The following is an 11,256-nucleotide window of genomic DNA, read 5'->3' as shown; positions in this document are numbered from 1 at the left end:
CCCAGACTTTTCCATGCTCTCTGTGCTCCTGGGATGATTAACTAAAGCAAACAGAGAAAGAGTAAACTTTGAGGGGCCCCTGAGCCCCAGCTGTCTGCCTTTGAACCTGTTTTTTTTAAAAATTAATCTCCAAGCATCAGAGATATCTGTTCTCTTCTTGTTCCTGACCTTTTCAGGTAGTGACATGGCATGGGGCCAGGGCTTTCTCTTAATCCCCGTTCCTTTAAGTCATGCCAGAGGGTGAAGCCTCCTGCGTGATCCTTTCCTTCTTCTCTACTCATCCCTACCACCAACTCCCCCCTTCTTGGCCTCATGCTCTGTAAAAATCACAGAGCTCTGGGTCCTAAAATGCCTTCCTGATTACTCATGGAAGGCCTGTTTGTTTGGGCCTCCATGCCGTGGCCAGGTGACTTTGTGCCAAGGTGTTTGTTATTAGTTAAGCTGTAAGAGATAACTCCAGTGAAAAGGAATCTATATCCTAGACTTCCCCTGGCTCCTTCTTTTTGGGTTTTTATCTATCTAGCTATCTCCCAATCCCCTAGCCCCTCAGGGATCGATTTCTTTTCGATTGCCAGCATGACTTCAGACTTGTTAGGGCTTTCTGATCCTCCAACCTTCCCCTATAAACTATTGTGATTGAAAGCTGGAAAAGCCAGCTTTCCTCTTCGTTCATCTGAGACAGAGTTGGCATTGTTCGAAAGAGATTTTTTGCTAAGAAACTAGGGGAATAAACCTTTTCCAATTATTAGAATCTGGGAGAGACCTTAAAAAATAAAATTTCAGAACAGAGAATAATGACTTTTAGAGTTGGGAAGGACCTTAGCATAAAGAATGTTAGGAGACAGAGCTGGATAGGACCTTAGAATATGGAGTGTTAGCATAGAACACAGGCTGTCAGAGCTTGAAGGGACCTTAGAAAATGGAATATCAGGGCACAGAACACAGGCTGTAGAGTTGGACAAGACCTTAGAACGTGGAACGTCAGAGCATAGAACACAGGCTGTTAGAGCTGGACAGGAACTTAGAACATAGATTATTATAGCATAGAGTCTAGACCATAGAATATTAGAACTGGAAACGTCCATGGAGATCATCCAGTAGCTAGACCCTCAAGCCCAAACCCCTCCCCATTTTGTAAAAGAAGAAACTGTGGCCAGAGAGGAGAAATGAATTTGCCTTCTATGGTCACACACTGAACGGGCAGCAATTCAGGCACTCAGACATGGGTCTTTTGATTTCTAGTCCCATAACTAATGCCTTCCCACGGTCTGGCTCGGCTGGCAGACAGTCCTCGATATATACATTTTGTTGCTTTGACTCCCTCTGGGCACCGATCCAATAGGCCCCCTATCAGGTCATTAAAACTCCCCCTTCTGCTTCAGTCCCATGGCTCCCCTTCTCCTCTTTCCAAGGAAGGAGTTGGCCAGGAGGAAAACAAGATTTTCATCTTTGGGTGTAGAAAGGCACTAGCTGCCAACAGTTGGCACAGATGCGTATACGTATGTAGAGCCTAGATGCAGAAATGCATGGAGGGTTTCCTTCTTAACCTGTGAAAGATACACAGTAGTGGTAATCAGCCAGAGGCTGGGCATGAGTAACTAACTAATTATAATAATAGCTACCACTTGTCTAGCATTCATTATGTGCCGCGCACTGTGCTAAGTGTTTTATAATTATTATCTCATTGGATCCTCAAAATAATCCTGGGAGGCAGGGGCTATTATTATTTCCATTTTACAGATGGGGAAACTGAGGCAAACCAGGGTTAAGTGACTTGCCCAGAGTCACTCAGCTAGTAACTGTATGAGTCTGAATTTGAACTCGGGCCTAGTGTTCTATCTATCCCTTGCACTACCTAGCTGAAAGGTTGTGCCTTTACCAACAAACTATTCATGACCCTTAGTGTTCTAGACATAGTAGGCAGGATCAGAATGTAACCCGGTCTACCTATTGGAGGCCAAAAAAAAAAATGGACATTGTCCCAATATAACCTAAAGGTCTCAGATAATCACTGACTCCTTCTCTCTCTGGACCTCCCAGGGCCTTTCACAATCTGGCTTCAACATACCTTTCTAACCTCCTTTCACATTTCTCCTCTTCATGTCCACTAAGTTGCACCCAAATTCTTCAAATTCAACATTCCATTTCCTGCCTCCATGAATTTATACAAGAAATCCTCCTATTTGCACAATAGGGGAATATTGGGATCTTTAATGAAGCACCCCAGAATGGCTCCCAAGTGCCCAGAATGGCTTGTTATCAAGGGAGCTGTTTGCTGAAGGACCTGCTACGATGTCAGTCTTGTGAGGCCATGTGTCTGGACCTGGGGATTGTAGTGGGACCATAAACTTGGAAAAGGAAGGATAGAGGATAGGGGCCTTTGTGAAAATGGAGTCTGTGGCCTTTCTGAGCAGCCCTGAGCAGAGAACTAAAAAGGAGCCGTCTGATAGTATGCTTACTGAACAAGAGATACCAGCATTCCAACTACTTACTAGGAAGATGGGAACTCAGGAAAACAATTTCACTTAGCACTGGGGTTCTTGACCTTTTTGCATCATGGACCCCTTTGGCAGCCTGGTGTAGCTTACGGATCTCTTTTAAAAATAATGGTTTTTAAGCACCTAAAATAAAACCAATTATATTGAAATACAGTTAACAAAGGGGCAGCCAAGTGGCCCAGTAGATAAGAGTGCCAGCCCTTGATTTAATCCTTTAGATGTGTCATTCATAGGTTATGATTTTCTCAATAGTTGAGTTCATTTTCTGAGTTCGTTTTATCACTTTGTTGGCATTGTCAGCAATTGAGTAACACATACTTTCCAGTTTTTTTTATCATATTCTCCATATTAGTGATTTTAATGGGGCAGCTAGGTGGCACAGTGGATAAGTGCCTAGAGTCAGGAAGATTCATTTTTCTGAGTTCAAATCTGGCCTCAGACACTTATTAGCTGTGTGACCCTGGGCAAGTCACTTCACCCTGTTTTCCTCAGTTTCCTCATCTGTAAAATAAGCCAGAGAAGGGAATGGCAAACACTCCAGTATCTTTGCCAAGAAAACCCCAAATGGGGTCACAAAGAGTTAGACATGACTGAAAATGACTTAACAACAACAAAACATTTTTCCTTAAATTTTTTTAGCCCCAGGTTAAGAACTCTTGACTCAAAAGGAATCTGGCAGCTCAGAACCAGAATCTAAATCTAAGGGGTTACAAAAGATCTCCAAGCCAGCCCCTGGGAGCATGCTGAGAGTAGATGGGAATATTTAACAGTTTCTTCTGTCTTCAACCCTGCCCCCCCATACTTCTCATGGAGATTTGTTCCCCATCTACCACTTCAGGAAGTATAAGAGGTGACATTTATTAGTAAACACTGTGAGAATGATTTGACTAGTTTATTCCCTTTCATTGCTTTTGTGTCTTAATTAAATGCTTTGATATTAGATGAGTAGCTCTTCATGATCTATGAATGGAGAATATTGAACTAGGGGGTCCCTGAGCCATGATTTGCAAAATTATTGTTCAAAGTAGGTCAGAGAGGAGGAGCCAAGATGGCTCTCCCCCCACATCTCTCTGAATACCTTTAAATAATGCCATAAAACAATTCCCGGAGCAGCAAGAACCCACAAAAGGACAGGGTGAAATAATTTTTCAGACAAAGACAACTTAGAAGATCAGCAGGAAAGGTCTGTCACACCTGGGTGAGAGTGAAGCACAGTCCAGTGCATGCCACACCAGCACAATAAACCCAGTAAACCAGGAGCAGGCCTTGGGAGCCACTGAATCAGCAGCAGTAGCAGCTGCTTCCAGAGCTCTCAGCCCACAGATGGAAGGGGGTTGAACAACTGGTCATTACAGGGGTCTCTTTGCTAGCACTGAGGCAGGACTCTGTTCCTTTGCCCATATTCGGATCTGGGTCACAGTCCTGGGTTGCAGTTCCAAGGTGAGAAGGAGCACTAGCACAGTTAGCAATAGTAACTGTGAAAAATTTGTGAAGCAAGTTTCTCTGATAAAGAAAAGGCCTGATAAAGGCCTTTTTTCTCAAACATATAGAGAACTGAGACAAATTTATAAAAATAAGAGCCATTCCCCAACTGATAAAAGATCAAAAGATAAGAACAGTTTTCAGATGAAGTAATCAAAGCTATTTATAGCTATATGAAAAAAATGCTCTAACTCACTACTGATTGGAGAAATGCAGATTAAAACAATTCTATGAGGCATGAAGTACTACCTCATACCTATTAAATTGTCTAATAGGACAGAAAAGGAAAATGACAAATGTTGGAGGGAATGTGGGAAAGTAAAACATTGATGCATTGTTGGTGGAGTTGTGAACTGATTCAACCATTCTGTAGAGCAATTTGGAATGATGCCCAAAGGGCTATAAAACCATGCATACCCTTTGATATAGCAGCACCACTACTAAGTCGGTATCCCAAAAAGATCATAAAAAGGGAAAAGGACCTAAAAGTGCAAAAATATTTATAGCAGCTCTTTTCATGGTAGCAAAATATTGGAAATTGAGGGGATGCACATCAGTTGGGAAATGGCTGAACAAATTGTAGTGTGTGATTATGATAGAATAACGCTGTGCTATAAGAAATATGAGTGGGATGCTCTCATAAAAAACCTGGAAAGACTTATATGAGCTGATACAAAGTGAAATATATTGTATACAAAGTAACAGCAATATTACAAAATGATCAGTTGTGAATGACTTAGCCATTCTCAGCAATACAATGATCCAAGACAGCTCTGAAGAACTTATGATGAAAAATGCTATCCATCCCCAGAGAAAGAATCAATGGTGTCTGAATACAGATTGAAGCACACTTTTTCTACTTTATTTTTCTTGAGGGTTTGGGGTGGGGTTTTTGTCTGTTTTCTTTCACAACATGACTAATATGGAAATGTTTTGCATGACCATACATATATAACCTCTATTGAATTGCGTGCTTTCTCAATGCAGGGGGAGGGGGAGGAAAGGAGAGAATTTGGAACTCAAAGTTTTAAAAACAAAAGTTGAAAATTGCTTTTACATGTAACTGAGGAAAAATAAAATATTAAATAAATTTTTTTAAAAAATTGAAAAATTGAAAAAAAGGTAGTACAGAGTAAACCTGAGAAAAGTTGCAAAGAGTTCTTTGAATTTTCAGGATACCTAAGGGATATGTAGAATAGACATTCTCCCTAATTCCATCTCTCAGAATCCTGGGCTTCCTATAGGGCTTAGCTCAGGCATTGCCTCTTCTTCCCTGTTGCCCAATCACCTAACTCCATTTTTGCTGATGGGGATGACCATTCTCCCAGTCACCCTGGCTAAAAACTTAAAAGTTATCTTTGACTCTTCTCTCTTCTTCATCCCCCACATCCAATCAATTGCCAAGTTCTTTACCTCTTCAATCTTTCTTCTTTCCACTCCCACTGTAACCATTATAATTCAGGCCATCACCTCATCTTACCTAGGTTATTATAATAGCCTCCTATTTATTTTTTAATCTTCTAGTCCATCCTTTCCAACTCATCATCTTTCTGATTAATACATTGTTTTTGTCATGTTACCTATTCACAAATCTTCAGTGGTGCCCTATTGCTTATCACATAAAGCATAAACTCTCAATCCTGCGATTCAAGTACCTTGCCAATATGGCTTTGATTTTCTTTACCAGCTCTACTTCAAATTTCTCAACTTTATATACTCTCCCTTCCTGTAAAACTGGACTACTTACCTTACCATGTTCTTGGTTTGCTATTTTCCATTTTTCTTCCTTTGCTTGCACTAGAGATTCCCAAACTTATTTGGTCTACTCCCCCTTTTAAAAAAATTGTTCAGTACTCCTCCCCCCAAAAATCTATTTTATTTAACCTCTTAATGGTTTTTTTTAAAAATTGTGTCATTTCAAAAAAAATTCAAAATGATGCATTTTAAATTTAATAATTTGTTGTAAGTTTGTGGTTCTTTTCCTGCATCGAAATTTTGATGATGCAATATATCTATATAGTATTGTATTATAAACAAATCATTACACACATATATTCCTGCATGCTGGACTTCCCGACAATGTACCACACACTTGCCTGCCAACACTTGCTTGTTAAGACCTGTTAGTGGATTTGACCATTGATTGGTTATAACTTGTGTTTTCTGTGCTTATCTGGAAAATAATATAATCACTACGACTTTATTACACAACAGATGAAACCTGTCTGAACAGTTTTTTCAAAATTTTCTTCTCTTTTTTCCTTGTCTTTCCACCATCCCTTTATTTTTATTTAATCCCCCCCCAATTGTACCCAAGGCTACTACTGCCCCCAGGGAGGGTATCACCCACTTTGGGAACCTACGGCTTACATTGACCCTATAGCTAGAATGGGTTGTCTCCACATCCAACTTACGCTGTTGAAACCTACCCCCCAGCACTGCACAGTATTATTCAAGGTTCAGCTCAAGGCCAACTCCTCCATTAATCCTATCTTGATCCCATATTAGTCTCTCCCTTCTCAAATTTCTAATATCAAGTAATCAATAAATATTTATGTTTATTATTATTTATTACTAGATTATATTATATTATAATTTGTTATTGATAACCTATTATGTGCCAGGTAATATAACCTTAACCTAATACCTTGTACATAGTAGATGTTTAACTAGTTCTTTAGTGCTGAGGATGCAAAACCTACCATCAAGGAACTTATATTCCAATAAGATGAGTCACAAGATTGGTGTCAGAGACATCAGTGACTGATTCGAATTTTGTTCCCAGAGCACAACCAATCAGCAGGGCGCCAGGATGGGAGCTGGAGGTCCTTCTAGGAGGCTGCTGTAGAAGGAGCAGCAGCCCTGGGCAGCACCATGGGCAGATCATGGACTTAGATGACAGAAAGTCTCTTGTTTTAAAGATCATCCAGTCCAGCTACTTCTTTTTAGAAATAACAAAACCAAAGGAATGAAAAAATGGAAGACAATGTGAAATATCTCACTGGAGAAACCACTGACCTGGAAAATAGATCCAGGAGAGATTATTTTAAAATTATTGGACTACCTGAAAGCCACGATCAGGAAAAGAGCCTAGATATCATCTTTCAAAAAATTATCAAGGAAAACTGCCCTGATATTCTAGAGCCAGAGGGTAAAATAGAAATTGAAAGAATTCACTGATTGCCTCCTGAAAAGGATCCCAAAAAGAAAACTCCTAGGAATAGTGTCACCAAATTCCAGAGCTCCCAGATCAAGAAGAAAATACTGCAAGCAGCCAGAAAGAAACAATTTGAGTACTGTGGAAACACAATCAAGATAATACAAGATCTAGCAGCTTCCACATTAAGGGATTGAAGGGCTTGGAATATGACATCCTGGAGGTCAAAGGAGCTAGGATTAAAACCAAGAATCACCTACCCAGCAAAACTGAGTATCATGCTCCAAGGCAAAATATGGATTTTCAATAAAATAGAGGACTTTCAAGCTTTTCAGTGAAAAGACCAGAGCTGAATAGAAAATGTGACTTTCAAGCACAAGAATCAAGAGAAGCATGAAAAGGTAAACAAGAAAGAGAAATTGTAAGGGATTTACTAAAGCTGAACTGTTTTGTTTACATTCCTACATAGAACGATGATGTGTATAATTCATGAGACCTCAGTATTAGGGTACCTGAAGGGAATATACATACATATATGTGTGTGTGTGTGTGTGTGTGTGTACATACATATATATATATATACATACATATATATATATATATATATATATATATATATATATATAGAGAGAGAGAGAGAGAGAGAGAGAGAGAGAGAGAGAGAGACAGAGGGCACAGGGTGAGTTGAATATGAAGGGATGATGTCTAAAAAAATAAAATCAAATTAAGGGATGAGAGAAGAATATATTGAGAGAGGAAGAAAGGGAGAGACAGAATGGGGTAAGTTATCTCACATAAATGTGGCAAGAAAAAGCAGTTCATTGGAAGCCAAGAGGGGGCAGGGAGGTGAGGGGGAATGAGTGAATCTTGCTCTCATCGGATTTGACCTGAGGAGGGAATAACATACACACACCCCACAGGAAAGAAGGAGGAAAGGGATAAAAAAGGGGGACGATAGAAGGGAGGGCAGATGGGGGAGAAAGTAATCAAAAACAAACACTTTCAAAAAGGGACAGGGTCAAGGGAGAAAACTGGATAAAGGGGGACAGGACAGAAGGGAGCAAAGTATAGTTAGTCTTTCACAACATGAGTATTGTGGAAGGGTTTTGCATGATGATACACGTGACCTATGTTGAATTGCTTGCCTTCTTGGGGAGGGTGGGTGGGGAGGGAAGAGGGGAGAGAATTTGGGACTCAGTTTTAAAAGAAGATGTTAAAAAAAGTTGTTTTTGCATGCAACTAGGAAATAACATATACAGGCAATGGGGCATAGAAATTTATCTTGCCCTATAAGAAAGTAAGGGAAAAGGGGATGGGGGGGGAGTGGGGTGACAGAAGAGAGGGCTGACTGGGGAATGGGGCAATCAGAATATATGCCATCTTGGAGTGGGGGGGAGGGTAGAAATGGGGAGAAAATTTGTAATTCAAAATCTTGTGGAAATCAATGCTGAATACTAAAAATATTAAATAAATATTTTATAAAATAAAAAAATTAAAAAAAAATAAAAATTGATACATAGATGTAAGGGAAAAAAAAAGAAATAAGAGAACTGAGGCCGAAGAAGTTAGTTGTCTTTCGATATGATCCCACAAGCATCGACTGGGCTCAAAGTGATGGAGACACACAGCCAATATGTTAAAAATGATGTCTGTCCTAAAGGCTTACCCTTTACTGTGAAGATACAACACATAAGCATATGGATATAATCCTGATTATTAGATGAGGTAATGAGAACTAACAACTGGGCGGACATTAGCAAAGAACTTGCCCCAGGTCACACACCCATGGGCAGCCCAGGACAGATTCAAAGCCCAGTCCTCTGACTCCAAATCCAGGACTTTTCCCACCACATCTTTCTTTCAATACCACCTGCCCCCTTACATATAAAGCACCCTTCCCTTTTAGCTCTAAAATATTGGGACTGCCATCAAATCAGGAAGGAGATGATGTCGTAGGGCCTTAGTTCCACCAGGTGGCGGCAGAGAGCTTTCATTATAACTCCCCATGGATTTCAGCATTTAAACACCCCCTGAACTTTGCAATTGGAAGGGACTTAGAGTTGATAGGGACCATAGAGTCCACTGAGTTCACTCCTATCCCATTTACCAGATAAAGAAACTGAGGCCCAAAGTCATAGAGTGAGTGGAGGCCTTAGAGCTGAGATTTAAACCTGGGTCTTCTAACTCCAAATTCAGCACTCTTTCCTTTACCTCGAACTGAATCCTTGGGGATCATTTAGCTAGCCCCACCTCTTCATTTTACAGATGAAGAAGCTGAGATTTAGAGAGGAAGAAAGACTCTATCCTCTGCGCCACCTAGTTGTTCCCATAGAATCCTTACCTTCTCACAAAGCATTGTTTGGGTTCCATCTTTCCTGATCCCCTGTTATTAGCACTCTCCTGAAATTATGCTTTGCATTACTGTATATATTGTACGCATTTCCTTTCTTTTGTGTATGCTGTATTCTCCACCCTTCCCCCCTTGCCCAACCCCCCCCCCCCCCAGCCCCTGTAGGATGCAAACTCCTTGCTAGCGCTAGGACTATTTCATTTTTGTTTTTTTAATTTCCAGAGCCTGGCAAAGTGCCATGCTCATAGTAGGTCCTTCATATGTTTTATTTTTTAATCTTATTGAACACAGGACTCTTGGCTTTCAGCCTCAAGCTTATTCCACTGTAGTTCTCCCACTGGACTGCTTTGCTCCTGACTCTCAGTACTTCAGGCTGTAACACAAATGGTAGACAGGTCCTTTTTGCTTCTTTAGGTCTGGGAATTGTCAAGCTTTCGAGGCAGATGGACAAGTAAGTGCCTTGGTGAAGGTAATTGGTTTAAAAGAGTTACCGGCTCATCTGGGTGAAAAATCACAGTGTGGCTATCCGCATCAAAGGATCATGAAAGGTCTGTTTGGGGCACATTGGGTTTGGCTGACGCCTCGGATTCATGATGCACGTAGCCAGGCAGGGCTGGGAACAGACATCCCTGGGGGAAGGTCTGGATGCAGTTCTTGGGGCAGGCCCAAAATCAATGTCCTCTGGAGAGCAGGAACACAGAGCTCTCCTTGTGAGCAGTGGTTCAGAGGTTCCTCCCTCGAAGAGGACAATACCTTCCCAGCTCCTGTTGCCAGAATGGCTAGAGGGAAGTTGATCTTGGGGGTTGGGTCCTTTGGCCCATAAGGACTATGGGAGAGTATAGGGACAGTAAGGAGATAATGCTACTATGGGTGCTTGATCCACACTCTATGAATCGTGATTGCGTCTTTGGTGGAATGTACCCAACAGGAAAACTACTAACCCCAAAGTAGATAAAAATTCCTTTGGGAAAACCATGTGTATGTCTATGTATATTATTTTTAATTTATGAAATAAAACAAGCATTTCCATGACATAGTAGAATTAAAAAAAGATGTTTGCACATGAAACCGCAAATCTGTTATGTACAACTTGCTATTCCTTTTAAAATTTAATAAAGTTATCATGTAACTCTCTTTTTTCCCTTTTTTCTTCACTCTTTCCCAAGATGGCTACCATTAGATGCAAAAATAAAATCATTCTATACGTACTTTTATTTATCAGTTCTTTCTCTGGACCTTCCTTCATAGGTCCTTCATACTTAATTTTGGCATTTATAGTAGTCGAAATGGCTTAGTCATTTGAAGTTATTCTTTAAAAAAAAGTGTAGGTGTGCACTTTTGTGAATTATTGGTCAAGTGTTTTGTCAAAGGTCATGTGACTACCTACAAAGTCAGTACAAAGGGGTGATGCGGGGCTTAGAATGCACATCTGAGTCCAACTCCTGAGCTTTTTCCACTTGGTTCTATCACTTATTATGTGATCTTGGGCAAAACAATTCATGTCACTGAACCTCAGTTTACTCATCTGTAGAAGGAAGATAGTAATACTCTCACCCCTTTACTTTCTAGGGTTATTATGAAGATCAAATTACATCATTTATGTTCAGTACTATGTAAATGTAAGTGGTTGTTAGACCATGATGCTTGCTGGGGTTTTAGGTTCTGCTGTTTCATGCCTAGAAACTCCCTCATGACTTAGTTTTGGCTGTTTCCTGTCCCTCTTATCCAGGGACCCAACCCCTTGCCCCGACCAATCTAGCTTTGTAGTC

The sequence above is a fragment of the Trichosurus vulpecula genome, chromosome 3 (assembly GCF_011100635.1).
Source record: "Trichosurus vulpecula isolate mTriVul1 chromosome 3, mTriVul1.pri, whole genome shotgun sequence".
NCBI lineage: Eukaryota > Metazoa > Chordata > Mammalia > Diprotodontia > Phalangeridae > Trichosurus > Trichosurus vulpecula.
Note: the sequence above shows the minus strand (reverse complement) of the source record.